The sequence below is a fragment of the Aegilops tauschii genome, chromosome 5, assembly GCF_002575655.3.
Source record: "Aegilops tauschii subsp. strangulata cultivar AL8/78 chromosome 5, Aet v6.0, whole genome shotgun sequence".
In the NCBI taxonomy this organism is placed as follows: domain Eukaryota; kingdom Viridiplantae; phylum Streptophyta; class Magnoliopsida; order Poales; family Poaceae; genus Aegilops; species Aegilops tauschii.
This window is the reverse complement of record NC_053039.3, coordinates 32996156-33021883: the sequence shown is the minus strand read 5'-3', so window position 1 is coordinate 33021883 and position 25728 is coordinate 32996156. Positions and strand designations below refer to the sequence as shown.

The following is a 25728-nucleotide window of genomic DNA, read 5'->3' as shown; positions in this document are numbered from 1 at the left end:
TTTGCCTGCACAAAACCAATAGGGTTCTTCTTTCTAAACTACTAGTCTTCTTCAGAATTCGAACAATCTTCAACAAAATACAAGCGTAACACGGAACTTGATGTTCGGAAAATAACTGGTAGTAACATGCTCACAAACAAAGCTGGGAAATGAAAGCCATCAGAAGAACGCAGTGAAAACCATCGGAACTCTGAAATTGCAACTAAAATAATACAAGTCGGATGTTTCAATGGGGGCTTTCTCTTGAACTCCTCCTCTTCTCCAGTCCTGGGAAACAGGGTGCTGCATAAGAGAACGCCGACAGAATCTCTCTTGTACAAGCTGCCTGGTGAGCAGCACACCGGCGACGCACGACAGACCAGACGAGCTCAGGGCCATGTCATTCTCAAGTAGCAGCATATGAGGGACTTGATCTAGTAGCATATGACCGCGTCGTCTCGACGGAATCAGCAGCACCTCTGTCAATCTTGTCCATAAATCCACCCTTTGTAGTCCCACTCACCTCATGGATCCACCCCAAGTGTCAGAGGCCCTTCTTCAATGCGATGCATGTTCCCACTCAAGCCAAGTCAAGAGTTGGAGAGAATTAATTTGTTTGCGTATTGCTAGTTTGGGACAAGAATTTTATCACTTAGGACAAAGTTGCCTAGTCAAATTGCAAGGCCCTAGTCATTTCAGCATGTATGTGGACCAAGTAACTCTACTAGCTTAGTGGCGAAACATCTCTACAGAACCAGTTGACAGAAATGAAATGTGCCTGGAAAATGCAGAAGCGAAGAGGATTTGAATGACCTTGAAATCTTCTCTTTCTTTTTTCCTGGGAGGGATGTCCTTGAAATCTTGTTTCTCTTTTTTTCTGGGAGGGATGGCCTCGAAATCCTGGTTACAACAAAATTAACTAGCTTCGTTAAAACACGAGAAATTAAATCAGGAGGGCAATATCTCCCTGCGTTTACAATGAACACTGGTAGTGCCTACCTTGGTCTCTCAAACACTCTCTCAAAAATCTTGTCATAATTACCTACTTCTTCCATCAGGGTCTCGTCTGGCTGTTTACTGTTGGATGTCGGCTCCTCCTCCACAATCTCATCTGGTTGCTATGTTCTCTGTTTTGTGATTCCGTCGCCATAGGAACTGTGATCCACCAGTTGCACTATGATTGTAGGATTGCTCGGATGGTTCCTTACGAAGGTCCTCATGGCATACTCTAGATCAGCAGCTGCACCCCCAAATTTTACCGACATCTCTCTAAGCTCTGGCATAGGCTCGACGCTGATAATTGCAGTACCACGTTGGTGTCGTTCGAAGGCGCCTTGCTTCGAAGAATAAAGAAAAGGATGTTGGTCCATTGGGGGGGGTGGCGTTGAAGACTAGCTTCATCTTCCAGAGATTAGGCATTGCATCTGCCTCAAACACTAGCCAAGCTATACCACTCGTGAACCTCAACTTGAAGTGCCTCAGAACTGAGAACCCGGCTTTGTCAAAGATGATCCTTTCAATGGGCGCCTTCTGCACATACAGCGACAAAGTGGCGAGGGCTGGCAATCCTCTAACAATATCAATACAATCCATCATCAGTTCCCTTACTGAAATCTTCAAAATGCATAGGTTGCCAAGTTTTCCAAGCCACTTATGCAGCGAACACTCAAATCTCTGGAGAAACGGGGGAGGTGCCAAGTCATCCCATGAAATGGTTACTTTTGACACACCACGAACCAGAGCATTTTGTACCGAGGAGCCATGAGCCACCACTTGTATAGTTCTCAAGCTTCCATGTCCTCCGATTAAAGAGCCTAGAGATTCCATGCTTCTCTCCACAACGTAGGAAGGCGCAGACGGAACAATGCTAACATGAAGATCCTGCAGGTAGTTCAGCTTGCCAAGGCTCCCCTTACTGACAGACCAATCCAGCAGATTTCTCTCGACAGAAAGGCTGAGGTGCAACAAGTGTGGTAGATGGATATCACATGGAACACTAGCAACTCTTGCATCCATAATATCCAGCAATTCCAAACATGGTAGCCCATGGTTTGGAAGCTCTATGCAGACATCACATGCAATCTTCAAATATCTCAGTTGAAACAGTTCTGAGATCCCAGTGAGATCAAAAGAGTCGGCATCAGCGTCGCCACCATGACCCGGTAGTTGGAGATTCAGAACACGAAGAAGCTTGAAATCTCTAATGCAAGGCATGCACTCAGATAATCCAAAAAATCTAAGTGACCGAACTTGTGACTTTCTGATATTTGCTGGTTTCTTGGCATATCTTGCACCGCCAAGGAGGAGAGATAGTCGACGGACCTTATGAGAAAGTGACACATTTGCTTGACTGTGGTCTATTACCAAAACGAAATTTTCTTCTTCAGACTTGTATGCAATAAGATCATGTACCATGTCATGAACTGTACAGGACAACACTTCATTGTTGTAGTTGATACATATAGGTAGTATGAGTCTTCTGCCAATAAGTTGATCAAGATAGCTCTCTGCAAGTTTCACCATGTCTTGCCCTTCCGCTGTATCAATACAACCTTCAGCTACCCATTGCTTCACCAAATCATCCTTGAAGAATATCTGGCCCTCTGGATACATATTAAGATACAGCAAACATGTCTTCAGATAACGAGGAAGATTATTGAAGCTAAGATTCAGTGCTTGTCTCGTTTTTTCTGATGTAGAAAGAGAAGAGCTTAACGACTGTTGGATGTACGTCAAAAGATCAATTGACATGACAGGTTGGCTTGCTAAAAGGCTAGCTATGCTGATTGTGGCTAGCGGGAAACCATCACATGTTTCAACAATGTCATCCAGTACCTCTTTGAACTCTTCAGGACAATCACTTCAGAGCCATAAAGTCTATTAAAGAAAAGCTTTCTAGAATGATCATCATCTAGGTGTTTCATCTCAAAAACATACTCTGACTGATAATGGCAGCACGCTAATGCAATGTCTTCGATCTGCGTAGTTGTTACTATTCTGCTTCCACAATTACCCTTTGGCAAAACATGATTAATAATATCCCATACTGATGCAGCCCATACATCATCAAGAATAATTAAATACCTGCATACATGTAATCAACTCATATTAGTACTAGGGAGCATGGGAACTTTGGTATATTTTGAATGAAGAAAAAAATCCGGTATACTTCGAATGAAGGAAAAAAGCCACTACCTTTTATCCTGTAGATATTGCTTGATATGGTGAATGAGATCAGTTTCCATATAATATTGTGGGGGTTGCTGCCGCTGGAGTTGTGAGAGCATGTCACGGAAAATTCTCTTCATATCAGGTTTCTTGGACACCCGAATGAAAGCTCGGCAACTGTATTGTTTCCTAAATCTGCTGTACATCACTCTAGCAAGTGTAGTTTTACTAAGACAAGCAGATCCAAGAACAGATAGCACCTTGAGCTGCTGGTCCCCATCATTAACCAGTGAGTTGATAAATTCATTCATCCGGCCATCGATTACTATGTCATCAGTTTCTTTATATGGCATTGGAAGAAGCATAGGGCCAAGGGACACAAACCTACGCCTCAAGGTTCTGCAAGAATGGAGATTGTACCTCTGGTACCGTTGAATCACCTCTTGGACATACATCCTAAATTCTGATAGCGTTTCCGCAATAATAATCTGACTCTTGGAAGTCTTGATATGGCTGGACAATTTGCGGTGGGATTTGGTGCTCTTGATGTTGGTAACAGGGGGAAATCTTTAGGTCGCACAACTACTAAACTGTCGATGTAATCCTCCATGTCATAGGACAAGTCACGCACCTCATTCATCCAGCACTTGGCCGTCAGGGGAGGGTCCTCTAGCTCAGACAGGTCATCAAGGTAGGAGCTTATCTTCTCAACGTCATCTTTGAGGAGGTGCATACCGTCCTTAACCCTCTTGGAAGAGCATTCCAGAGGAGCATCCCCAAAGAGCAACATGTCCAGCTTCCCAACAAGGGGTCTCATGGCACCCAGGGAAGCACTAATTGGGCCCCTCGTCTCCCTGACTTCACCTCTGCCTCTGAAATCATCTGAACACACACAAACGAAGGTACAATTAATTAATTAATTAATAGAAATCCAACCTTCAGCATTATGAGAAAGCGAAATGCATCAAACAATGTCAAAGTCGGAAAATTTAGCGAGGAACAAGCAATCACACCAAGACAACAATCTCGTGGTCACAACACAGAAACAACACGACAGTTAGCCATTCTTCTTCCTATCCAAAAGAAACAAGCTAAGTAGTGCTGCATGAGTTGGTAAGTAAAGAGGGGCTCCCACCTCTAGCAGGACTTGGAACAGAGAGGACGACGTGCCTGCGCACCTCAGGAGATTCCTCTTCCACGATCTGCACCTCCTCATTGAACTCTCTCAGTTGCTCCATCAATTAATCAAAACCAGCTATCCTCTACTCGATCACCACTCTATTTTCTCAGTCCTCTCATTCCCCAATAAAACAGTGTTTTAGCGCGGAATATCATCTTCCTATGATGGTAACATCTAAACGGAAAGATGCAGAGGGGACAGGATGGTGAAAAACACCATTGCACAAGGTGTGGCCGACAATATAAATAGAGAAATGAGCTGCCATGGGGATAAATAAAATGCCACCAAGTTTCAGTGGATGGGTGTGGTTGAGACTTGACATACCCAATGGGTGCCATTGGATCCCGGCTTCTTTCGGAGCTCGACATGCCCTCATCCGCAGGCGACCTATCAAAGAGGGAACAAGGACGGATGTTAACTGGTGAATATTAATCTATGTGGCTGATGTCTTTCCCCCCAAAAAAAATATATGTATCTGATGTGATGTGCTGTGCTGTGATGTGATGGGCTAACTAACATTATTGATAATAAAATTGAAGCTTCCTGGAGTTTATGCGGTTGTGGCTGCTGTTGAGTTGTTGGACCTTACCTTTTCTCTGTATCCACGAAATCCCATGCGGGCGGAGGAGGGAAGGGAAGAACCAGTATCAGTAATGGTCTGATTGTTGGGGAACGTAGCAGAAATTCAAAATTTTCTACGCATCACCAAGATCAATCTATGGAGTTTACTAGCAACGAAGGGAAGGGGAGTGCATCTACATACCCTTGTAGATCGCGATGCGGAAGCGTTGCAAGAACGCGGATGAGGGAGTCGTACTCGTAGCGATTCAGATCGCGGTTGATTCCGATCTAAGCACCGAAAGTACGGTGCCTCCGCGTTCAACACACGTGCAGCCCGGTGACGTCTCCCACGCCTTGATCCAGCAAGGAGAGAGGGAGAGGTTGGGGAAGACTCCATCCAGCAGCAGCACGACGGCGTGGTGGTGGTGGAGGAGCGTGGCAATCCCGCAGGGCTTCGCCAAGCACCGCGGGAGAGGAGGAGGAGGGAGAGGGGTAGGGCTGCGCCAAAAGGAGACTTTTTCGTGTGTCTTGGGCAGCCCAAACCTCAACTATATATAGGGGGGGAGGGGGCTGCGCCCCCCTTAGGGTTTCCACCCCCAAGAGGAGGCGGCCAGCCTTAGATCCCATCAAGGGGGGGCGGCCAAGGGGAGGAGAGGGGGGGCGCCCCACTAGATGGGCCCTAAGGCCCATCTGGACCTAGGGTTTGCCCCCTCCCACTCTCCCATGCGCCTTGGGCCTTGGTGGGGGGGGTGCACCAGCCCACCTGGGGCTGGTCCCCTCCCACACTTGGCCCACGCAGCCTTCTGGGGCTGGTGGCCCCACTTGGTGGACCCCCGGGACCCTCCCGGTGGTCCCGGTACATTACCGATTTCACCCGAAACTTTTCCGGTGACCAAAACAGGACTTCCCATATATAAATCTTTACCTCCGGACCATTCCGGAACTCCTCGTGACGTCCGGGATCTCATCCGGGACTCCGAACAACATTCGGTAACCACGTACATACTTTCCCTATAACCCTAGCGTCATCGAACCTTAAGTGTGTAGACCCTACGGGTTCGGGAACCATGCAGACATGACCGAGACGTTCTCCGGTCAATAACCAACAGCGGGATCTGGATACCCATGTTGGCTCCCACATGTTCCACGATGATCTCATCGGATGAACCACGATGTCGGGGATTCAATCAATCCCGTATGCAATTCCCTTTGTCCATCGGCATGTTACTTGCCCGAGATTCGATCGTCGGTATCCCTATACCTTGTTCAATCTCGTTACCGGCAAGTCTCTTTACTCGTTCCGTAACTCACATCATCCCGTGATCAACTCCTTGGTCACACTGTGCACATTATGATGATGTCCTACCGAGTGGGCCCAGAGATACCTCTCCGTTTACACGGAGTGACAAATCCCAGTCTCGATTCGTGCCAACCCAACAGACACTTTCGGAGATACCCGTAGTGCACCTTTATAGCCACCCAGTTACGTTGTGACGTTTGGTACACCCAAAGCATTCCTACGGTATCCGGGAGTTGCACAATCTCATGGTCTAAGGAAGTGATACTTGACATTAGAAAAGCTCTGAGCAAACGAACTACACGATCTTGTGCTAGGCTTAGGATTGGGTCTTGTCCATCACATCATTCTCCTAATGATGTGATCCCGTTATCAACGACATCCAATGTCCATGGTCAGGAAACCATAACCATCTATTGATCAACGAGCTAGTCTCCTAGAGGCTTACTAGGGACATGGTGTTGTCTATGTATCCACACATGTATCTGAGTTTCCTATCAATACAATTCTAGCATGGATAATAAACGATTATCATGAACAAGGAAATATAATAATAACCTATTTATTATTGCCTCTAGGGCATATTTCCAACAGTCTCCCACTTGCACTAGAGTCAATAATCTAGTTCACATCACCATGTGATTAACACTGACAGGTCACATCACCATGTGACCAACACCCAAGAGTTTACTAGAGTCAACAATCTAGCTCACATCTCTATGTGATTAACACTCAATGAGTTCTGGTTTGATCATGTTATGCTTGTGAGAGAGGTTATTAGTCAACGGGTCTGAACCTTTCAGATTCGTGTGTGCTTTACGAATATCTATGTCATCTTTGTGGATGCTACCACGCGCTACTTGGAGCCATTTCAAGTAATTGCTCTACTATACGAATCCGGTTTACTACTCAGAGTCATCCGGATTAGTGTCAAAGTTCGCATCGACGTAACCCTTTACGACGAACTCCTTTTCACCTCCATAATCGAGAAAATTCCTTAGTCCACTAGGTACTAAGGATAAGTTCGACCGCTGTCATGAGATCCTTTCCCGGATCACCATTGTACCCTCTTGACCAACTCATGGCAAGGCACACTACATGTGCGGTACACAGCATAGCATACTATAGAGCCTACGTCTAAAGCATAGGGGACGACCTTCGTCCTTTCTCTATCTTCTGCTGTGGTCAGGTCTTGAGTCTCACTCAATACTCACACCTTGTAACACAGCCAAGAACTCCTTCTTTGCTGATCTATTTTGAACTCTTTCAAAATCATGTCAAGGTGTGCTGTCTTTTGAAAGTATCATCAGGCGTCTTGACCTATCTCTATGGATCTTGATGCCCAATATGTAAGTAGCTTTATCCAGGTCTTCCTTTGAAAAACTCCTTTCAAACAACCCTTTATGCTTTCCAGAAATTTTACATCATTTCGGATCAACAATATGTCATTCACATATACTTATCAGAAATGTTGTAGCGCTCCCACTCACTTTATTGTAAATACAAGTTTCTAACAAACTTTGTATAAACCCAAAAACTTTGATCACTCCATCAAAGCGTATATTCTGACTCCGAGATGCTTGCTCTAGTCCATGGAAGGATCGCTGGAGCTAGCATACCTTTTAGCATCCTTAGGATCGACAAAACCTTTCTGATTGTATCACATACAACCTTTCCTTACGAAAACTGGTAAGGAAACTTGTTTTGACATCCATCTGCCAGATTTCATAAATGCAGCTAATGCTAACATGATTCCGACGGACTTAAGCATCGCTACGGATGAGAAAATCTCATCGTAGTCAACTCCTTGAACTTGTGGAAATACTCTTTGCCACAAGTCGAGCTTCATAGACGGTAACATTACCGTCCATGTTCGTCTTCTTCTCAAAGATCCATTTATCTCGGATTTCATGGCTTTTAACCATTTGTCAGAATATGGGCCCACCATCGCTTCTCCACAGCTCGTAGGTTCATTGTTGTCCAACAACATGACTTCCAAGACAGGATCACGTACTACTCTGAAGTATTACGCATCCTCGTCGTCCTACGAGGTTTGGTAGTGACTTGATCCGAAGTTTCATGATCACCATCATAAGCTTCCACTTCAATTGGTGTAGGTGCCACAGGAACAACTTCCTGTGCCCTGCTACACACTAGTTGAAGCGACGGTTCAATAACCTTATCAAGTCTCCACCATCCTCCCACTCAATTCTTTCGAGAGAAACTTTTCCTCAAGAAAGGACTCATTTCTAGAAGCAATTACTTTTGCTTCCAGATCTGAAATAGGAGGTATACCCAACTGTTTTGGGTATTCTATGAAGATGCATTTATCCGCTTTGGGTTTGAGCTTATCAGCCTGAAACTTTTTCACATAAGCATCGCAGCCCCAAACTTTTAAGAAACGACAACTTAGGTTTCTATAAACGATGTCGTCTCAACGGAATTGCGTGGTGCCCCTTTTAAAGTGAATGTGGTTGTCTCTAATGCCTAACCCATAAACGATAGTGGTAATTTGATAAGAAACATCATGGTGTGCACCATGTCCAATAGGGTGCAGTTGTGATGTTCGGACACACCATCACACTATGGTGTTCCAGGCGGTATTAATTGTGAAACACTTTCCACAATGTCTCAATTGTGTGCTAAACTCGTATCTCAGATACTCATCTCTATGATCATATCACAGACATTTTATCCTCTTGTTATGACGATCTTCAACTTCACTCTGAAATTACTTGAACCTTTCAATAATTCAGACTAGTGTTTCATCAAGTAAATACACTCAGCATCTACTCAAATCATCTGTGAAGTAAGAACATAACGATATCCACTGCGTGCCTCAGCATTCATTGGACTGCGTACATCAAAATGTATTACTTCCAATAAGTTGCTCTCTTGTTCCATCTTACTGAAAACGAGGACTTTCAGTCATCTTGCCCATGTGGTATGATTTGCATGTCTCAAGTGATTCATAATCAAGTGAGTCTAAACAATCCATCTGCATGGAGTTTCTTCATGCATATATATACCAATAGACATGGTTCGCATGTCTCAATCTTTTCAAAAATGAGTGAGTCCAAAGATCCATCCACATGGAGCTTCTTCATGCGTTCTATACCAATATGACTCAAGTGGCAGTGCCACAAGTATGTGGTACTATCATTACTATCTTATATCTTTTTGGCATGAACATGTGTATCACTACGATCGAGATTCATTTTAGGTGCAAGACCATTGAAGGTATTATTCAAATAAACAGAGTAACCATTATTCTCCTTAAATGAATAACCGTTTTGCGATAAACATAATCCAATCATGTTCAACGCAAACACCAAATCTCGATAGTAGAGTGAGCATGCGATGCTTGATCACATCAACCTTGGAAACACTTCCAACGCACATCGTCATCTCACCTTTAGCTAGTCTCCGTTTATTCCGCAGCTTTTATTTCGAGTTACTAACACTTAGCAACCGAACCGGTATCTAATACCCTGGTGCTGCTAGGAGTACTAGTAAAGTACACATTCATACAATGTATATCCAATATACTTCTGTCGACCTTGCCTGCCTTCTCATCTACCAAGTATCTAGGGTAGTACTGCTTCAGTGACCGTTCCTATCATTACAGAAGCACTTAGTCTCGGGTTTGGGTTCAACCTTGGGATTCTTCACTAGAGCAGCAAACGACTTGCTGTTTCATAAAGTATCCCTTTTGCCCTTGCCCTTCTTAAACTAGTGGTTTTACTAACCATCAACAATTGATGCTCCTTCTTGATTTCTACTCTCGCGGTGTCAAACATCGCGAATAGCTCAAGGATCATCATAACTATCCTTGATATGTTATAGTTCATCACGAAGCTCTACTAGCTTGGTGGCAATGACTATGGAGAACTATCACTATCTCATCTGGGAGATTAACTCCCACTCGATTCAAGCGATTGTGGCACTCAGACAATCTGAGCACACGCTCAACGATTGAGCTTTTCTCCCTTAGTTTGCAGGCTTAAGAAACTTGTCAGAGGTCTCATACCTCTTGACGTGGGCACTAGTCTGAAATCCCAATTTCAGTCTTCGGAACATCTCACATGTTCTGCGACGTTTCAAAAAATGTCTTGGGTGCCACAATTCTAAACCGCACCGAACTATCACGTAGTTATCAAAACGTGTATGTCAGATGTTTTGTAACATCTACAGACGACACTGAGGTTCAGCACACCGAGCGGTGCATTAAGGACATAAGCCTTTTGTGCAGTAATGAGGACAATCCTCAGTTTACGGACCCAGTCCGCATAATTGCTACTACCAACTTTCAACTAAATTTTCTCTAGGAACATATCTTAACCAGTAGAACTAAAGCGCAAGCTATGACATAATTTGCAAATACCTATTTGACTATGTTCATGATAATGAAGTTCATCTGATTATGAACTCCCACTCAGATAGACATCCCTCTAGTCATCTAAGTGAAACATGATCCGAGTTTAACTAGGCCGTGTCCGATCATCACGTGAGACGGACTAGTCAAGATCGGTGAACATCTCCATGTTGATCGTATCTTCTATACGACTCATGCTCGACCTTTCGGTCCTCCGTGTTCCGAGGCCATGTCTGTACATGCTAGGCTCGTCAAGTCAACCTAAGTGTATTGCGTGTGTTCCGAGGCCATGTCTGTACATGCTAGGCTCGTTAACACCCGTTGTATTCGAACGTAAGAATCTATCACACCCGATCATCACGTGGTGCTTCGAAACGACGAACCTTCGCAACGGTGCACAGTTAGGGTGAACACTTTCTTGAAATTATTATAAGGGATCATCCTACTTGCTACCGTCGTTCTAAGCAAATAAGATGCAAAACATGATAAACATCATATGCAATCAAATAGTGACATGATATGGCCAATATCATCATGCTCCTTTGATCTCCATCTTCGGGGCACCATGATCATCTTTGTCACCGGCATGACACCATGATCTCCATCATCATGATCTCCATCATTGTGTCTTCATGAAGTCGTCACGCCAACGATTACTTCTACTTCTATGGCTAACGCGCTTAGCAATAAAGTAAAGTAATTTACATGGCGTTATTCAATGACACACAGGTCATACAAAAAATAAAGACAACTCCTATGGCTCCTGCCGGTTGTCATACTCATCGACATGCAAGTCGTGATTCCTATTACAAGAATATGATCAATCTCATACATCACATATATCATTCATCACATCTTCTGGCCATATCACATCACATAGCACTTGCTGCAAAAACAAGTTAGACGTCCTCTAATTGTTGTTGCAAGTTTTTACGTGGTTTGTAGGTTTCTAGCAAGAACGTTTCTTACCTACGTATGACCACAACGTGATTTGCCAATTTCTATTTACCCTTCATAAGGACCCTTTTCATCGAATCCGTTCCGACTAAAGTAGGAGAGACAGACACCCGCTAGCCACCTTATGCATCTAGTGCATGTCAGTCGGTGGAACCTGTCTCACGTAAGCGTACGTGTAAGGTCGGTCCGGGCCGCTTCATCCCACAATGCCGCCGAAACAAGATAAGACTAGTAGCGGCAAGAAGAATTGGCAACATCAACGCCCACAACTACTTTGTGTTCTACTCGTGCATAGAAACTACGCATAGACCTAGCTCATGATGCCACTATTGGGGAACGTAGCAGAAATTCAAAATTTTCTACGCATCACCAAGATCAATCTATGGAGTTTACTAGCAACGAAGGGAAGGGGAGTGCATCTACATACCCTTGTAGATCGCGATGCGGAAGCGTTGCAAGAACGCGGATGAGGGAGTCGTACTCGTAGCGATTCAGATCGCGGTTGATTCCGATCTAAGCACCGAAAGTACGGTGCCTCCGCGTTCAACACACGTGCAGCCCGGTGACGTCTCCCACGCCTTGATCCAGCAAGGAGAGAGGGAGAGGTTGGGGAAGACTCCATCCAGCAGCAGCACGACGGCGTGGTGGTGGTGGAGGAGCGTGGCAATCCCGCAGGGCTTCGCCAAGCACCGCGGGAGAGGAGGAGGAGGGAGAGGGGTAGGGCTGCGCCAAAAGGAGACTTTTTCGTGTGTCTTGGGCAGCCCAAACCTCAACTATATATAGGGGGGGAGGGGGCTGCGCCCCCCTTAGGGTTTCCACCCCCAAGAGGAGGCGGCCAGCCTTAGATCCCATCAAGGGGGGGCGGCCAAGGGGAGGAGAGGGGGGGCGCCCCACTAGATGGGCCCTAAGGCCCATCTGGACCTAGGGTTTGCCCCCTCCCACTCTCCCATGCGCCTTGGGCCTTGGTGGGGGGGTGCACCAGCCCACCTGGGGCTGGTCCCCTCCCACACTTGGCCCACGCAGCCTTCTGGGGCTGGTGGCCACACTTGGTGGACCCCCGGGACCCTCCCGGTGGTCCCGGTACATTACCGATTTCACCCGAAACTTTTCCGGTGACCAAAACAGGACTTCCCATATATAAATCTTTACCTCCGGACCATTCCGGAACTCCTCGTGACGTCCGGGATCTCATCCGGGACTCCGAACAACATTCGGTAACCACGTACATACTTTCCCTATAACCCTAGCGTCATCGAACCTTAAGTGTGTAGACCCTACGGGTTCGGGAACCATGCAGACATGACCGAGACGTTCTCCGGTCAATAACCAACAGCGGGATCTGGATACCCATGTTGGCTCCCACATGTTCCACGATGATCTCATCGGATGAACCACGATGTCGGGGATTCAATCAATCCCGTATGCAATTCCCTTTGTCCATCGGTATGTTACTTGCCCGAGATTCGATCGTCGGTATCCCTATACCTTGTTCAATCTCGTTACCGGCAAGTCTCTTTACTCGTTCCGTAACTCACATCATCCCGTGATCAACTCCTTGGTCACACTGTGCACATTATGATGATGTCCTACCGAGTGGGCCCAGAGATACCTCTCCGTTTACACGGAGTGACAAATCCCAGTCTCGATTCGTGCCAACCCAACAGACACTTTCGGAGATACCCGTAGTGCACCTTTATAGCCACCCAGTTACGTTGTGACGTTTGGTACACCCAAAGCATTCCTACGGTATCCGGGAGTTGCACAATCTCATGGTCTAAGGAAGTGATACTTGACATTAGAAAAGCTCTGAGCAAACGAACTACACGATCTTGTGCTAGGCTTAGGATTGGGTCTTGTCCATCACATCATTCTCCTAATGATGTGATCCCGTTATCAACGACATCCAATGTCCATGGTCAGGAAACCATAACCATCTATTGATCAACGAGCTAGTCTCCTAGAGGCTTACTAGGGACATGGTGTTGTCTATGTATCCACACATGTATCTGAGTTTCCTATCAATACAATTCTAGCATGGATAATAAACGATTATCATGAACAAGGAAATATAATAATAACCTATTTATTATAGCCTCTAGGGCATATTTCCAACACTGATCAATCAAGAGGCAGGGGGTGCGGTGTGCAGATGGCGGAATTAGCTGCGTCTGCCACCGTGGCAAGCAGTGTGGCCGGTAGGAACACACCTAAGCTCTTGGATTACTTGGTACAAAATCACAAGCTGCGGGTCGAGCTGGAGCATGACATCAATTACCTCAGAAGCGAGTCTCCGATGATTTCTGCAGCCATTCAAGAAGATGGCGATCGTCCACCGTGGAGTGGCAACCTCGTGCATAAGGCCTAGATCACTATGGTGCGTGACTTGGCTTAAGATATCGAAGACTGCATCGACCGCTTCACGCACCGTGTGACGCTCAAGCCCGGCGTGTCATGGATCGGTAAGAAACTTCACCGGGTGAAGACGAGGAATGCTCGTAACAAGTTTGCTGCAGCGATCCGTCGTCTCACGAAGAAATCCGAGGATGCATCCAAGCTGAGAACAAGCTACATCACCGGTGAGTATGCTGGCGGATCCAGCACTTTGGAGTCAGGGGAACCATCTGATGAGAGGGACAGCTCGGTGGCTGCCGTTGGCATGGACGTGCCCCGGGACGAGCTCATAGAGCTGCTAAGGGAAGCACAACAAGGCCAACCCAAAGAACTCGAGGTGATCAGTGATCTCCATCGTCGGATTCGGTGGTATAGGGAAGACTCTCCTTGCCAGCCATGTATGAGAGCCCCGCCGTTGTTGGCGAATACGAAGCACGGGCTTGGGTTCGTGCTGCACAAAAAGGTGCGGGGGATGTTCTCAAGGAGATACTCCAGCAGCTTGGAATGCAATCGACCATTACTAGTAGTGGTGGAAGTGCGGGCAAGTCCTGCCATCCCAGGAACAGCAAGCTCTGTGCAAGCCTCAGAGAGTGCCTTGGTACCAAGAGGTATACAAGATATTATCTACCCTAGCTTTTTACGTCGTTTACATTGGTTTTCCGGACTCACTTTTCTCTCTGATTCCAAAACATATGTATACAGCACAGTACCCGGCCTCCACACTACAGGATCGCCAATATAGCTTTTCTTTTTGGAAAGACCAATATAGCTAATAAGATGCATCTTTTATATTACCACAATTAGTTTGATTCGACCATCCATCAAAGTTTTCATTACCTAATGAACCAGCAAGATTAACATGCAGATAAGTAGGGCACGGGCGCGCGTGCTCTTAGTCTTAGGATTACACAAGTTCATGTAAATGTAACAATATGAAGCCATATGAATGGCTTGATGGCTAAGAATGCTAAACTACCACTTCTTTCCCTCGATCTGTATGCTCCCAATCATAAAGGAAAACAAAGTCCAGGAGCAGGAGGAGATAGGCAGATTAGTTTAATATCATGCGACTACAAAACTAATGAATATCTATGATCAGATCAATTGCAAGTCAAGGTTGATGTTGAACCGGGTGACTATAATCCTAATCCTGTTAGCACTCAGAAGCCTTTGAGCTACAAGAAACAATACTAAAAAAAGAAGTCATCTTGGGCGTTGTAAGGGTTGTCCGACCTTCGGAGTTCATAATTTTCTTTCTTCTTAATGAATATACATGCAAATGCTCTGCATGGTTCCAAAAAGGAAAAGAAAAATAAGTCCTCCCATAAGAATCCAATCAAAAGCAAGATGCAAGCAAGAGAGGAATAGAGAGCTATGTTTCTCTAGCATTAGATTCTTGTGGAGGGCAACGATCTGAGAGTGTCGCAAGAGTGTGAAAAGAGATAGATTTCCTTGTTATATTATGTGCTACCCGAGACTTGCTTTGTCTGAAGAGTGAATGTGTCCTAACTCGCTTTTACTGTTTATAGGTTTTTCATTGTGATCGATGACATGCAGGCAGTATTTTGGCATGATATAAAAGATGCCTTCCCTGTAATTCCAGGGGTGAGTAGCAGAGTTATGGTGACGACAGCCATCCACTCCGTGGCAAATGCCTGCAGCTCTGCTCATGGTCATGTGTACATGATGGCAACTCTTGCCGAGGATCATTCAAGACAACTGTTCTTCAAGGAAGCTTGCTTGAAGGATCCACCACCACCAGGTGATACACAGCTGGGTTCAGAAGCGCTAAAAAAATGTGATGGTCTACCCCTTGCTCTTGTTACCACAGCCCGATTCTTGCAAAGTGGAGGTGATCCCACGAGGGTGAAATGGGCAAACCTGTGTGAAAACCTTGGTGGACATCTGGAGACAAATGAGACCTTAGCAAGCATGAAACGCGTGCTCGTCCATAGCTACACCAGCCTTGGTAAACAAGATGTCAAGACTTGTTTGCTATATCTGGGCATTTATGTAACGCCCACGATGCGACTATATCTCCCACGTGTCGAGGCACGACTTAGAGGCATAAACGCATTGTGGTATTGTCGCAAGAAGGGTCATCTTCACACAATCCCATGTAATGAACAAGAATGGGATAACGAGAGTTGGCTTACAATCGCCACTTCACACAATACATAAATATAATTCATACATCATCCAAAATCCACACATAGACCGACTACGGTCAAAATCCAAATGAAAATAAGATAACCCCAAATGCTAGATCCCCGATCGACCCAACTGGGCTCCACTACTGATCATCAGGGAAAGAAACATAGTAACGACCACGTTCCTCATCGAACTCCCACTTGAGCTCGGTTGCGTCATCTGCACTGGCATCGTCGGCACCTGCAACTGTTTTGGTAGAATCTGTGAGTCACAAGGACTCAGCAATCTCACACCCGTGAGATCAAGACTATTTAAGCTTATCGGAAAGGATGGTGTAAAGAGGTGGAGCTGCAGCAAGCACTAAGCATATATGGTGGCTAACATACGCAAATGAGAGCGAGAAAAGAAGCAACGCAACGGTCGCGAAGCTAGAAATGATCAAGAAGTGATCCTGAAACTACTTACGTTCAAGCATAACTCAAACCATGTTCACTTCTCGGACTCCGCCGAGAAGAGACCATCACGGCTACACACACGGTTGATGTATTTTAATTAAGTCAAGTGACAAGTTCTCTACAACCGGACATTAACAAATTCCCATCTGCCTCATAACCGCGGGCACGGCTTTCGAAAGATAATACCCTGCAGGGGTGTCCCAACTTAGCCCATTATAAGCTCTCACGGTCAACGAAGGATAAACCTTCTCCCGGGAAGACCCGATCAGTTTCGGAATCCCGGTTTACAAGACATTTCGACAATGGTAAAACAAGACCAGCAAAGCCACCCAAATGTGCCGACAAATCCCGATAGAAGCTGCACATATCTCGTTCTCAGGGCACACCGGATAAGCGAAGGGTACAGGTACCAACGTAACCCAAGTTGCCAAGGGACGGTCCCGCACGGTGCTCTAGTTTGGACCAGCACTCAGAGGAACACTGGCCCGGGGGTTTAAATAAAGATGACCCTCGGGCTCGCGAAAACCCAAGGGAAAAAGGCTTAGGTGGCAAATGGTAAAACGAAGGTTGGGCCTTGCTGGAGGAGTTTTATTCAAGGCGAACTGTCAAGGGGGTCCCATAAATCACCCAACCGCGTAAGGAACGCAAACTCAAGGAACATAATCCCGATATGACGGAAACTAGGGCGGCAAGAGTGGAACAAAACACCAGGCATAAGGCCGAGCCTTCCACCCTTTACCAAATATATAGATGCATTAATTAAATAAGAGATATTGTGATATTCCAAAATATCCATGTTCCAACATGGAACCAACTTCAACTTCAACTTCACCTGCAACTAGCAACGCTATAAGAAGGGCTGAGCAAAAGCGGTAACTTAGCCAAACAACAGTTTGCTAGGAAAGGATGGTTAGAGGCTTGACATGGAAATATGGGAGGCATGATATAGCATGTGGTAGGTAGCGCAGCATAGCAATAGAACGAACAACTAGCAAAGCAAAGATAGAAGTGATTTCGAGGGTATGGTCATCTTGCCTGCAAGGCTCTCAGAGTTGTCGAAAGCTTGATCCTCGTAAGCGTACTCAACAGGTTCCTCATTCACGAACTCGTCTCCCGGCTCTACCCACAGCAAGAACACAAGCAATGGAACCACAATCAATCACGGGAAATGCACAAGCAACATGATGCGAAACATGCATGATATGCAAGATATGGCGATGCATATGCGTGCTCCGGAAGAAAAATAATGAACAAGGCAGTAACTTGGCAAACCAAGCATGCCACTGCAAAGATTAGATGATTTCGGTTGAAATCGATATAAAGATCACCGGAAACGAATGCACGGTTTGCAAATGGCAAGCAAAACAAGAATGACACTATTCTGCGATGAACAGCATGATAGCACTTAGAATACATCAAGTAACTATGCTACAGCACTTCAACATAGCAACAAAGCATATGGCAGTAATCTATCGGAGGTGCTTGACAAAAGATGAACACTGAGCTACGGCTAGATCACACCACAGCAGGTTCAAGCAAGCATGGCAAAAGTGCAAAAGATATCAGGATCACAGACTTAGTGAAATTACTGGACATGGCTGAAACAGCATCAGGTAGCAATGTTCAGAGCAAGCAATCAACATGCTACAGGAACTTAACATAGCAAAACAAGGCATGGCATGAATATACTAAATGCATAGACCAAAAGTCCCTTACTGACCATAAGACAAAAAGGACCATAAGATATGATGGCAACCATGTAAACATAGCAAGTTTCGTTAACAGGTTTCAGACTTGGCAGAAAACAGATCATGGCAGAAACAGTATTATGAAGGCATCTTTGTGAGCTTGATTCACTCAACACAAAGCAACTCAGGACAAAACAAGCATACCTACAGAAAGATGGCATGTTTATTAAGCTATCCATATCAAGAGAAAATACATAGCGTGTATGAAACAACTACAACAACCTTGGCAAAAATGAATATCATGTTAACAATCTGCCAGGAATATTTTATAGCAAAATTAGAGCAAGATTAAGACATTCTAGGTCACTCCATAATTGTAAACAGAGGCATTGTTGGATAGAGAACAACTATATCTACAAAACATCCTTACTGAACATCACCAAAAGGAGTATGGATCTCTCTGTAGACACATGGATACATGGCAACAAAATAACAGCAGCAACAAACTTAGTGGAATTACTAAGTCCCTGAAATCAGAAACATCCCGAAGCCTAGTTTGCATGCTTGTGCTAGTCACCACAGAGATCACAAAACTACATGGCATACACCTCTGTAAAGATGGCATGGCATACATCAAAACACATGTAGAGCTCATGCCCATAAGATGCACACATCAAATGCAACAAAAATAACAAATCCTCATGTTCTGATAAGTAACAGCATATAGCACTCTTGCACCCGAGATTTGGGCATCGAGATAAATTCAAAAGAACATGGCATAATGGAACAAAATGAAGAGCATCTCGAGACGAACATCTCGATATATTACACGCACGAAACGGAGCTATATGCAGAGAGTTATGATGCAATGAACAGAAGCATATAATGTAAAAATATCGGGACTCAGAGAAATCTCGGGGGAGGGAAAAAGTCAACCTAGTTCTTTTGGATCGGGATCTGGCTCGGATCGAGGACGTCGAGGCCGCCGGAGCTCGGGCTCGCCGGAGAGAGCTCGGGGCAAGTCGCCGGCCGGAGAGAGAGGGCGACGAGGCTGGAGAGGGAGGAGACGGCGGGGCGCGTCGCCGGAGAGGGGGCGCGGGCTCGGGGGCCGCGAGGAGGCGCGGTCGCGGGCGGCGCCGGCGATGGTGGCGACGGGCGGCCGGCGGTCGGCGGCGGGGACGGGCGCCGGCACGGGCGGTGGGGCGCCGGAGGAGGAAGGAGGCGCGGGGCGACGGGCCGGGAGGGCCTCCCGCGGGCTTCGCGGGCCGGCGGCGGGCGCCGGTGTACGGGCGACACGTGGCGGCGTCTGAGTGGCTGTGGGCGGCGGCGGCTTTCGTCCGGCGCCGGGCGGACACGTCCGGCGGCCCGGAGGAGCGGGCTAGGGTTTCGGGGAGGCTCACATATTTATAGGTAGAGGGAGCTAGGAGGCTCCAAATGGAGTGCGGTTTTCGCCCACACGATCGTGATCGAACGACCTAGAGCATGGAAGTGACTTAGATGGGTTTTGGGCTTTTTGGAGGGGGGTTTTGCTGCAACACACAAAAGGACTTTGCGGTTACCCGGTTAACCGTTGGAGTACCAAACGACCTCCAAATGGAACGAAACTTGACAGGTGGTAGACCAAGGCCACTTGACAAGACTCGGTCCATTCTGAGAACGTTCAACACCCGCTCACGAAAAGAAACAAGAGGGGTGCGCCGGTGAATGTGGGAGTGCCGGATTGCAAAACGGACAACGGGGAAAATGCTCGGATGCATGAGACGAACACGTATGCAAATGAGATGCACATGATGACATGATATGAGATGCATGACATGAACAAAATGCAAAAGGAAAAACAAAACCCGACCACGAAGGGAATATCATAACACATAGCCGAAAATGGCAAGAGTTGGAGTTACAAATATGGAAAGTTACATCCAGGGTGTTACAATTTACCCAAGTGGTCATCCAATCAGGAGAGGAAGACTGACAAGGAAATGGTTAGCTGAAGGATTCGTCAAACAAGACCATAGACGCAATGCCCACAGAGTCGCCATTGACAATTTTGATGAGCTGGTTGACAGGAGTATCATTCAGCCTATTGACGCCAGCAGCAGCAACAGTGTAGAGGTGAAGAGATACCAAATTCCCGGCATGATGCTCGGGTTCATCCTGCACAAGTCCATGTGTGAGAACTTTGTTACCTTGTTATATGATCAGGATCCCCTACCTGGGAGTAATATCCGGTGGCTTTCTCTGCATCATAAAAGGGCAGCAAGGTCCAAAATGAATCCAAAGGATTTACTTCTTGTCCGGTCTTTGACAGTCTTCGGTAAGGCACACACATCTGTGTTGGACTTTCCCAAGTATGAACTGATGCGAGTTTTGGATCTAGAAGAATGCGATGAACACTTGAAGGTCAAGCATCTCAAGAAGATATGCAGCAACCTGTTGCTGCTCAGGTACCTAAGCCTTGGAAGCTCTCTTAAGGTTCTAGTGCTTCCAAAGGAGATTAAGAAACTTCAATTCTTGGAGACACTGGATCTAAGAAGATCGAACATAGAGATTCTGCCTACACAAGTCATTGAGCTGCCATGTTTAGTTCATCTCTTTGGAAAGTTCAAGCTCCAATAAAATGTAGGAAGCCGGATAATGCGTAAGCTACAAGCTTGGTTGTCAGAGAACAGTAAACTAAAAACGATAGCCGGATTTCTTTTGGACAAGAACCAAGAATTGCCACAACTCATGGATCACATGGAGCACCTGACGAAGGTAAAAATATGGTGCGAGTCCACCTGCGCTGATGACATTGCTAGCAACAACTTAAGTCATCTCTCAAGGGCCATCAAGGCGTTCATCGAGAGAGGAACCCAACTGAATGAAGCTCGCTCACTCTCACTGAACATCGACGATGCATGGTCAAACTTGCTGAATTTCTCCCTGGAACATGATTACTCCTACTACCTTAGCTTGCTCAAGCTACAAGGGAACAACATATGCAGCCAGCTGCCTCTGTTTGTTACCATGCAGCTGGGTGGTCTCACTAAACTGTGCTTGTCATTCACTAGTGATCTTAACCTGAGTGGTGACGCTCTTGATGACCTAGGCAGAGTGCGCGGCCTGGAGTACCTGAAGCTGATTGCAACTCAAATGGACAAGCTGGTCATAGGACAAGGTGCACTCATAAGCCTGCGACACCTATGCATTGTTGTGGAAGTCATGACTGAGCTGGAAATCCAAAAGGGAGCTCTGCCACGCTTCGAGTCCTTAAAACTGCTATGTAAGGATCTAAATGGATTTAGTGGCATGACGGTCCAGTCCCTGCCACGTCTTAAGGAGGTCGGCCTCCATGATGGAGTCAGCGACGAAACAAAATATGAGTGGAAAGAAGCAGCAAAGAACCACCCCAGACGTCCCAAGCTTTTGTTTGTTGACATAAACCGATGGGGGGTGAGCCTGCTGCAGAAATTATCCATCTAGCAACAGCTACCGATACGGACAAAGAGGTCGATGGTCAAAGTGAGACTGTTGTGGAAATTGGCTTTGCAGCACTAGCTACTGATACGACGGCTGAAGAGGTTGCTGTGGAAAGTGAGCCTGCTGCGGAAATTAACCCTGTGGCAGCCACTGATATGACGACCGATGAGGTTGATGTGGAAACTGGACCTGCTGCGAAAATAAGCCCTGCGGCACCACCTACTGATACGACGGCTGAAGAGGTTGCTGTGGAAAGTGAGCCTGCTGCGGAAATTAACCCTGCGGCAGCCACTAATATGACGACCGACGAGGTTGATGTGGAAACTGGACCTGCTGCAAAAATAAGCCCTGTGGCACCACCTACTACTGCAATGCTATCAGTGACAACGCTGCCCGATGCTGCTGAAGAATCGGGTAATTTAGTGATGTGCATCTTATTTTGCTTCATTGCTAGTACTTTGGTTAATTGTTGGTGTTGAGTTACATATACTCCCTCATCATGCACACATGTGACATATTTTATTGTGCATTACATGTTGTTGGTGATGGTCAACATGATGACGATGATGAAAAAGAAGATGGTAACATTGATGACCCAAAGGATTTTGCTAAGAAAAATGGTCCGAGCACTCAGATGATAGATCAGACGAACAAGGAAAGTTCTAAACAGAAGATTGAAGGAGTGGCAGGTTTAGAGGATCAGCAGATGGAAGATGGCACCAAGGTAGTTAATTTACACACTCCAATTATCTTAAATTCTTTCAATGCTTCTCTTAGTGATGTAGCTAGCAGAACTGCGGTGAAGTTAGGAAGTAATATCTTGACGTAAAACAAATATATTCAAGTGATTAGAGTTATGGAAGCTGCTAGATGTAGTATTTTTATAGCTAGCACGGAGAAGTCTGACAGTGTGCCTTTGAGTGGGGAACCAAAGCTGGAAAGTTTTGATTCTAAAGCTATTCAGGAGCTGCTGTCAGATGACGATGGGATTGGTTTAGAAAATGAGAATGTAGATAGTTGTGTAGAGGTTTAGCTTGTTTAACTGTGGACCACTTATTCCTTTTATGCCATGTTTCTATATATTCAGGTTGTTCCTTTTTCTTTTAATGATATGTGTAGTAGGGTTCTGAAGTTTACTGGAGATGTTAGAAATTTGATGGTTGTTCCAATCACTGCTTTAATTTTGACTATATATGGAAAGCTAGAAATGTCTTTAAGAATATGTTCCTTACTGACCCTGCTGCTGTTGTTTTTCAATTATCACATTGGCTATCGTCTGGACCGGTTTGCAGAAATGAGGCCTACAAAACAAACAGTGCCTTCGCGCGAGATTGTCATCTCTGGTGGAAATTGGGGTCTTTCGTTGAAGAAGTCGACATGGGCGGTTGGTGCATCGGCTGGGCTAATCTTGCTCGGGACAGGGCTGGGGTTTGCTTTGAGTGTCAGGTTGACGTTTTAAATAGTTGTGGCTTCTGTTGGCATCTGGTCTGTCTTTTTGAGCCTTTGGAAATCGTGGTGTCAGTTTCTCATGCACTAATGGTGGATTCTTAGGTGCTGGGTGGGCTACCAGACTGCGAAGGATATGAGCTCGTTTCCTGAAGACGCTTGCTGAAGTGCTTCCAATAAGTTTGTCCTGAATGCACAAGTTATTTTCAATTTCTTCTGTGCCGTAACAACGTTTACCATATATGTTGTTGGATATATATTTGGTCATGTTCGACTGTGAGGTATATTTCACAGAACTTTTTTATTTTCCTTCATACAGTCATAAGAACTGCTTTCTTATGAGTCAATCAATTGCTCTTGTTAGCTTACAATAATTAGCATGAACACTGATGGATGTTACATGCATGTCATCCTTATTTCCTTGCTGGTTGTTGTGTACTGAACCATTGGTTCAATGGATGTGACCAGAGAAATAGCCTTTTCTTTAAAAAAATATCAACTTGATGTTTCTTCTAAACTATCCATGCCAATTTTATTCACATCCAGATGTTGTACAGATGATTAACACCGTACGTCTAGCCCTGCATAAGTGTGTCAGACAACTTGGTATATCAAAAAATCATATGTTCACGCCTGATATAGCAACCGGGGACATCCGCAAGGGTTTCGGCACTTGCTGGGCCCATCTTGTTTGGCAAACGTTGCATCTGAATCCCAAGGCTTCGTTTGGTAAATATTGAGGATTAATGGACCATACATGGGGATTCGAGATGGGTGTGTTCTTCCCCTGTTTGCCCACGGGAAATCAGAATCATGAAGGATTGGTATAATTAGAGGTGAAATCGTAAGTTACAAGATCCTAAGCAGAAAAGCAATTAGCACCCCAATCTCCTCCCATTAATTTGCTTTGCTGCTCAAAAAGTAGTCAATCAGTAGATGGACATCTCTTCTGCCCCCTTAACACGGGAGCACAGGAAGGAGATGCTGCCTGCCGCTCAACCTCGAGCGACGTTAATGGCGGCTCCTATCTTATCTCTTGGAGCAAGAAACACACAGAGAGCTAGGCTAGATGCCACCCCACATTTGCACAATCCATGCCCAATTCTGAAACATGAGGAACCCCAGGTACAGAGCACTTACAAATCAAGCCGCCGTGACCCCAACTCTGCTTGAGATAGGATGACGACGCCGGGCCGACGGGCAACCTCCCGCCGGCAGATTCATCCATCTCTCATTGCTCGTGCGCCATCCGGTGGTCTCTAGAAGTGGCTGATGCAGAGTAGCATGCCCACCACAAGCCGCAGGTGCAAGATGCCGGCCGCCTGTGTTGGCACTAATCGCGGAGAAAGATCGGACGGCCACCAATGTGACTCGACTATGTATGTTATTTTTTTGACCAAATCTATACCTCTATACCTACTATTAAAGGGAATAGGTATTTTTGGTTTGGTTTAGTCCTTTTCGTTTGGTTTGAGTGCATGCTAAAATTTCTTAATGTTGGCTCATACATATCGCAACCCGCAAACCCAACAGGGTAAAAAAACCCTATTACTCATAATTTATATAATGGAAAAAAATTGTACCCATTGGATAAGCCAGGTTCGAGTACGGGAAGACAATACCCATATAGGGTGTGTTTTGATGCCAGGCTCGCACCCGACATGCAAAAATCAGCTTAATTCCTTCTAACAGGTAGGTCTCGTGTGTCATTCACTAAAGAAAAGAAAAAATCTAGTCATTTTACCCTAACTAGCCTCGACCCAAAATCCCCTCCCCTTATCATGTGCATGATCTTATTTAAATGTATTGATCTTGTATTGCGAACTCATAATTTTATCTCTGATTCTTATTATATAGTCTACTTCATTGATTATTTTGAAGCAGGGGCCGCAAAAGCATGTTCAATAAAAGGATTTTTCCCCAAAACTATGACGTTTTTATAGCAATTAGGGAACTATATGACCTGATGCATAAAATTTTGAGAAGTATGACCTTGTCGGCCTCTGTTAGGCCGAAGGCAGGGTTTTCGGTCAGTGGTTGGCCAAAAATGACTCTTCGGTCATGATTGGCCGAAGAGATCCATAGTGGGCCGAAAAGGACTCTTTGGTCAGCAGTAGGCCGAAGAGTACTCTTTGGTCAGCAGTAGGCCAAAGAGTCCCAGGGCCCCACCTTTTCGCGTGAACGGTAGGCCGAAGCTGCATGGTTGCGCTCTTTGGCTTATGTTAGGCCAAAATGTTTTTTTTATTTTGACTTATGAATTCTGTGCAAACATTGCCCATCTTAGACATTGAAAAAATATATTTCGCGCAACCCTTTCCCTCAGTATTTCCCCGCCAACTCTTTCCCTCCATATGTTTCCGCCACCCGTTTCCCGCCAACCCTTTCCCGCCATATGTTTCCGCCAACCCTTTCCCGCCATAAGTTCCCGCCAACCCTTTCCCTCCATACTGCAGTCGTTCTTTCCCGCCATTTTCTCCTCTCTACCTATAAAACCTCCTTCACACAAAGGTGGGTAAGCAGCCCAGTTTAGTGTAGTCGAGATGTCCTATTATCCTTCTGATCATAGTTTTCACCCTGGGATGAGCAAATGTCTTCTAAGGCTAGCCACCGATTTCAGGATG

General features: G+C 45.7%; 2 pseudogenes; one reads left to right on the top strand and one right to left on the bottom strand.

Moving 5' to 3' along the window:
- Positions 1-25050, bottom strand: LOC109780426 (disease resistance protein RGA5-like; annotated as a pseudogene).
- Positions 13638-23417, top strand: LOC109780427 (disease resistance protein RGA4-like; annotated as a pseudogene).
- Positions 25051-25728: the final 678 nt, after the last annotated feature.